Here is a 7,059-nt window from a genome sequence, read left to right as displayed (position 1 = left end):
GAGGAGAGAAAAAGAGAGAAAGTAAGAAAGAGAAGGCACCTTCAATGGACTCTTCATGACACAATCCACTCCCAGCCTTGGCCAGCCAGGATCATCGGCAAGCATGCACCAGCCTGCAGAGGGAAGCCCTGGGATACAAAACCAGTACTTTCCACATAAGTCCAGTTGGATTTCCGCTGTGCCACCATCTGGCCCTTTCTCTAGTTCTTTATCATTAATATGAGTGCATGCTTTGTATATTTCATTTGTATTTTGTTTAAGTCAAAATTCTTGAATTAACTAATCTATTCTTTATAATTTATTAACTTCTGCTTTTAACTTTATTATGACTTCCTAATTTTCCAGGATTTATTTAGTGGTAGTCGTCTACATTTTGAGATGATGAGTAATTCATTTGTTTTCATTCATTTTTGTTCAATTTATGACATTTTCTATATATTGGTCAAATTTTGTAAATATCCCAAGGACACTAGAACAAAATGTTTTTGTTTCTTTGTAGGTTAACGATGGAAGTATTTAATTACTGGATACTTCAGGTAATTACATCTTCATGTCCTTTGAATTCTGGATTGCACAAGAAATATTCCCCTTATAAATTATGTTTTTGAATTTTTTCCTTCAATTCTCTTTTTGCTTTAAAATGACTTATCACTTGGATTCTGTACAACCTTTGCTTTTTCTAAGTTTGCATCACTTGGTGCTTTGTGGATGCTGCTATTTTAATCTTTTTTTTTTTTATGAGAGGTTGTTTTTTTTTTTTTCTTTTTTTGCTATAGGGCGCGTGCGCTTGCCAGACAGACAGAGAGAGACATAGAGACAGAAAGCGAGAAATCACCCCCCAGAGGGGATGGTCACGCCGCAATCCCTTCTCCTCCATTCTCCTCTCGGGATCTTGGGCACACACGCACACGCGCCCGGCGTGAGTTTTAAGCCACCAGGTCCGGGATGCGAATCACGGTCGACTATGTGGGAGTCCAGTGACATAGCCATTACGCTAACTGCTGGTTCCCTGCTATTTGAATCTCAATTTTAATATTTTTAGAATACTTATGTTGTAGGTGTATATCTTCTAGGTACCATAAACTAGACTTTATTTCTTGAATCATTCTGAAAGTCTGCATTTTGATAAAGGAATCAGACCTGCTTATCTTTGTCTCATACCTGATTTGTCTACATTGGTGTCGTAATTATTTTGGTTTTTGCCTTTAATATGTTTGTTGTTGTTTGTTTTACTTCACATCATTACAATTATGGGGCCATGTGTTTTTTTTTTTTTCTTTTTTTCCCTTGATGGTGTTCAATTTAGCCCTAAGGTAATTACAACTGATTTATGAATATTGTCAAGCCTATATACTTTATGTAATTATTGCAGCCAATAATGAAGCAGTACCTAACGACTTAGTACATGATTTATACCTAATAATGTATTATGTTGTCAGAAAAGTCACGACATATTTTTCTATGCAAAAGTGCGTCATGACTTTGCTGACGTCTACCTATCACAATAAGGTAAGGAGGAAAAATATAGTGCATCCTTATGACTCCTCTGCTTTTCCTTCCAGATGTACCTGTATGCTGTCAAACATCTTGCTCTAATGTTGGTAAGTGATTATCTCTACTTTGTGCTTTTTATTTTGTTTCCAAGAGTCATGGAGTTTGCATGCTCTTTTTGACTTCATTGAGAATAATTAGGCCCGTGTGTTTAAGTTGTTTCCATGTTCACCGCCAGCATCACAGTCTTCTCTGATCAACTCTTTTGACTCGCTTAGTAGTTGTCCGATAAACATCTTAGAGCACTTTTTTTTAGGCTAAAAATACAATTTATTTTAGGGATTTTTACATATCTGAAAGTCTTCATATTGCTCTGGAAACTACATAACACCCTGGCAGGCCTGTTTTTGGAGCAAAACCCTCCCCTCTACTGTGCAATTGCCACTTTCTGGCATTGACACAACCTTATGTTGTATGTTGTGGAGAACATGCAAACCTAATGTGTGCTCTTTGTAGATAGGGTTTTTTTTTTTCTTTTTTGGAGGGCGTTTTGCTATAGGGCACATGCATTTGCCAGACAGATAGAGAGAGACAGAGAGACAGAAAGTGAGAAATCACCCCCCAGGGGGGATGGCCATGCCGCAATCCCTTCTCCTCCATTCTCCTCTCAGGATCTTGGGCACGCACACACATGCGCCCGGCATGAGTTTAATCCATGGGGTCTGGGACTCAAAGCGCAGTCGACTACATGAAAGTCCAGTGATATAGCCATTACGCCGACTGCTGCTCCCAATAGTTTTTGTTGTTGTTGTTTTATAAATTCCTTGCCTGGACATCTGAAGAATTCTTTCTTTATCCTTGAGATTAAAAAAAAAAAAATCACTAACAATCACTGTGTGTTGGTTGCTTTTAATTAATTATGCCTAGGGAGCTCATTCTATCTACCTGTTAGATCTTTCTAAATTCAGGTATGTTTTCTTCTGCTACATCCTATTTTATACACACACACACATACAGACACACACACACACAGTTATATATATTTTACATAATTTATATATTATTATGAAGTCACAATTACTGCCAAAAAGAAAGAGAAATCACTCCCTGAGGGGATGGGCATGCTTCAATCCCTTATCCTCTATTCTTTTCTTGGCATTTTAGGCATGCAGGCACAACCCAAAACCGGCATGTTCTCAGGCCACCAGATATGGGACTCAAACCAGTCAGTTGGCCATGTAAGAACCAGCTACCCTAATCTCCAAACCAACTGCTAGCCCTTTTATCCTTCGTACTGATTTAATTTCTTTTTTTAAAAAAAAACAAAAACAAAAAAAACCACTTTTATTTAAGCCCAGCCATGGCCACATGCACTGGTAAGATGCTCTGCTCTAGAGGCTGGCATGGGTTTGTTTCCTGGTGCAACCCAAACGTCAGGCATGATTCCAGGTGTGCCTGGAATCACAGTAACTTGGAAAGGCTGATGTAGGAGGACTGCAAGCTTGAGGCTGGCCTGGGTAAAACCTGTCTTTGAAGAAAAAAGTGTTTCAATTCAGAATTCTCTATAACTCTAAGTTGATTTTCCCCCTTATTTTCTTTTCCTTCCTTTCTTTCTTTCTTTCTTTCTTTCTTTCTTTCTTTCTTTCTTTCTTTCTTTCTTTCTTTCTTTCTTTCTTTTCTTTTTTTCCTGCCATTGGGCATGTGCACTCACTAGAGAGAGACAGAGAGAGGGCAAGCGAGAAATCACATTCCCCGGGGGAAATGGTCGCACCGTAGCCTCTTCTTCTCTGTTTCTCTCTTGGGATTTTGGGCACGCATATACCAGAGTGATCTGCAAGCCGCTGTATGTGGGATTTGATGGACAGTCATGTGGGAATGCAGCGCCTTAACCATCATGTCTGCTGGCCCCTCTATATTGAGTTTTATTTTCTGAGCACAAATGTCTTTTCTCTGACCACTTCACTTCTTAGTCCTTGTGCTCTAGCCTTTCAAGAGCATCTCCAGCTTGTCTTTCACATCTCTGTTGATATTTTTTTTAAATCCATTTTGTTCTTTGCTACTTCCAGTGCCATTTCCAAAGAAGAAATAAAACTGTCATTGTAGATGACAGTATTATCTATGTTGAAAATCTGAAAGAACTGACAAACTCCTAGAACCAGTAAGTGATTATAAAAAGGTTGCAGGATACAAGATTAATATACAAAATTCAATTACTCCTAGCAACAGAGAAGTAGAATTTGAAAGTAAAAACATAATACCATTTACATTAGCACTTCCCAAAATGAAATACTTAGGCATAAATCTAACAAAATACATGTGTAATATCTATGTGAAAAAAACCTACAAAATCCTCATGAATGAAATCAAAGAATAACCAAATAAAGTGAGAAATAGCCCATGATTGTGGATAGTAAGACTCAGTATTGTCAAAAAGTCAATTTTTCTCAACTTGATCTATAGATTCAATCCCGATCCAAATCCCAGCAAGTTATGTTGTAGATATTGTGGATATTGATGTGGTGATTACAAATTTTATATGAAGACACAAAAGACCTAGACTAGACAACACAACATGGAATAGAACAAAGCTGAAGGACTAACACTACCTGACTTCAGTATTTACTATAAAGCTACACTAATTAAGTGTGATATTGGTGAAAGAACAGACAAATGAGGAAAGAGAATCACATAGGTATACTAGGTCATTGGGAAAGTCATGACGTATCTTTCTATGTTTTTTTTTAAGCAAAAATACATCATGACTTTCTCAATGACCCAGTAGTTCCTTAAAAGATAGGCTAGAAGCCTTAACAGACACCTCACCAAAGAAAATATACATATGGCAAATTAGCAAATGAAAAGATGCTGTACATTATATGCCATCAGGGAAATGCAAATTAAAACAACAATGAGATTCTAACACATGTCTAGTAGAATGTCCAAGACCCAGAACACTGATGCCAAATGCTGGCAACATTATAGAGCAATGGAAACTTTCATTCATAGCTATTGGAAATGCAAAATGTTACAGAGACTTTGGAATACAGTTTAGTGGTTTCTGATGAAACTAAACATACTCTTAGTATACAATCCCACAATCAAATTCTTTGGTATTTACCCAAAGGAGGAGAAAACTTATGTCCACATAAAAACAAAACATAACAACATAGTATTTAGAGAAGTTTAGTAATAATTTCTAAAACTTGGAAACAATCAATCAAGATGTCCTTCAGCAGATAAATGGATAAATAAACTGTATACATCCAGATAACAGAATATTACTACATACACACAAGGAGCTATCATGCCATGAAAAGACATGGAAGGAACTTAAAAGCATATTTAGCCAAGTGAAAAAAGCCAATCTGAAAAGACTGCATATTATATGATTCCAACTATATCAATTCTAGAAAATGCAAAACTACGGAGACAAGTAAAAATATTAATGCTTTGGATCAGAAGGGGACAACGAATAGGTAGAAAACAGGATTTTTAGGAGAATGAAAATACTCTGATACTATAGTGATGGATACCTATATTAAACATTTATACCAACCTATAGAATGGACAACAGTAAGAGTAAACCCTAATATAAACTATGGACTCTGGGAAATAATGATATATCAATGTGGGTGTATCAATTGTAATAAACGAACCACTCTGGTAAGGGATATTGATAGGGACTATATCGAGAATCTCTGCACTTCCTGTTAATTTTGCTGTGAACCTAAAATCTCTAAAAAAAAAAAAAGTATTAAAAAAATGAAACTTTTTAGGGCACAGTGCTAGTTACAGGGTCCCCTCACTGTGACTTTATTCCAGGTGTTCGAACAGACTCAATAGTCCGTCTAGGTCCCAGCCATGAGCTAAAAACCAGCTAGCAAGTAGATTGCAGACTGTAGTAGATGCTACAGAAGATATCCTACGGGTCAAGCACCATTACATTTGATAGAGATCAGCAAAAAATTCCTCTGAGCAGAAGACATTTGAGCAAAGACATGAAAGATAAGAGGGAACTTATTAGAAAACAGAAATGAGGCCAGCATGTTGGAGCAGAGGGATGCATGCTGGTATCTTCCATCAGCTCTCCAAATCTAGAATTACCTTCTCCTCTCTGTTTATCTCAAGATCCCTGACCCTCTGGTTTAACAGGAAACATGAGCAGTAGATTGGTGGCTGGGTGGATAAGGAGGTCACCTAAACTATGTATTCTTGCAGCTCCTACTCACCTGGGTTGCTCCTGTATGTGGAGTTCCTATATTTTCTCTGGGTTCTGGAACCTACCCCTCTTTGTACCCCTGTAGGCTGGGAATTGTGACAACCCCACTGTGCAGCCCCAGGGACTGCACTGTGTCTTGCTAGTCCCCCAACCTATTTTCACTCTAGGTTCCATTGCTTCCTGTCAGGATAGACTATGCATTACATGGCATTACACACTTGTCAGGGCAAAATGAGATGATTACCCTATGCCCTACCCACACACACTGCTTGGATGCTGAGTAATGACTTTGGTGCTTACTGAATTGAATTGCCATCTCCTTCACATCCGCTCTGTTCCTTCTCATCTTGTTGTACCTGCTATTGATGGAGACTGAGGAGGAATACCCACTCGCCTGGAAGGCTGTATCCTGACTGTTCCTAAGAAGTGTGTGTCATCATCCTTGTGAAAGAGGATCAAAACAGATGGGATTTAGGGTGGCCTTCAGGTCCTCTTGAGGGGAACATTATTCCTAAGTGAGAGAAGGCTGAAGGGCATCAGCAGTTTTCTGTATGTGCCTCTAGGGAATGATACATGTAGGAATGCTCTCTAGACATGCTCCTGATCTCTTCTTATAGGTATGCATAACTATCATTGGAAAAACGGGACGTTCAGGGGAGGAAACAGCAGAGGGACTCTAAGTTGGTTCAGTGGTATGAACAATGCTAAGATCATTAGAAGCTTCTCTCTGACTCCAAACCCAAGGAGTTAGTTTGTTCAGGCTAGTCTAACAAACTATGGCAGCTTGGGTGGCTTCAGCAACAGAAATTTATCTTCTCACAGTTCTGGAAGCTAGAAGTACAAGATCAAGGTACCATCAGGACTGGTTTCTTTTATGGGCTTTGTCATTGTCTCTTCTCTGAGCATGTGCAGAGAGGGAGCCTTCTGGTGTCTCTTCTTAAAAGGACACTAATTCTATAGGGTTAGGACCCCATCCTTATGACCTTATTTAACCTTGACTCCTTCCTTAAAGATTTTATTTCCAGGTACACTCACATTGAGAGTTAAAGGTTCAACATATGAATTTTAAGGGGGACACAGTTTCATCCATAACAAGGAAGAAATTCAGGGTTGGATGGTCTGTTACTGAGGCAGATGAGAGCTCGGAGGAGAAAATTTCTTTCTCATGTGCACTTTGGTTTAGAGTAGAAGCTCTCCTGGCAATAGGGAGAAGTAGAGAGAAAGGGGAAAGATCAGCACTTGAGAGGGGGGTCCAGGATGGAAGATCAAGATGGAGGATGTCTTGTATGAGGCCCATTTAGATCGAATGAACCATGCCCATAAGCTAGCAGGAAACCCTCCATTCCTGC

At 38.8% G+C, this 7,059-nt stretch overlaps 1 protein-coding gene and 1 long non-coding RNA gene across 3 annotated transcripts in view; one reads left to right on the top strand and one right to left on the bottom strand.

Moving 5' to 3' along the window:
• The window catches only part of SHISA6 (shisa family member 6), a 380,723-nt gene that overhangs the window by 86,399 nt on the left and 287,265 nt on the right, over positions 1–7,059 (bottom strand). The gene's annotated exons all lie outside the window — the stretch shown is intronic.
• LOC102481179 (uncharacterized) overlaps positions 1–7,059 on the top strand; it is a 67,787-nt gene that overhangs the window by 57,274 nt on the left and 3,454 nt on the right. For both annotated transcript variants that reach the window (XR_001370967.1, XR_335679.1), the window contains exons 7-8: positions 500–536; positions 1,563–1,601. This is a non-coding gene — a long non-coding RNA (uncharacterized LOC102481179). The remainder of the gene's footprint in view (positions 1–499; positions 537–1,562; positions 1,602–7,059) is intronic.

Source organism: Tupaia chinensis, unplaced genomic scaffold (genome assembly GCF_000334495.1).
Source record: "Tupaia chinensis unplaced genomic scaffold, TupChi_1.0 Scaffold000493_1, whole genome shotgun sequence".
Classification (NCBI taxonomy): domain Eukaryota; kingdom Metazoa; phylum Chordata; class Mammalia; order Scandentia; family Tupaiidae; genus Tupaia; species Tupaia belangeri.
The sequence above is the reverse complement of the archived record's forward strand: the minus strand, read 5'-3'. Positions and strand labels throughout refer to the sequence as shown.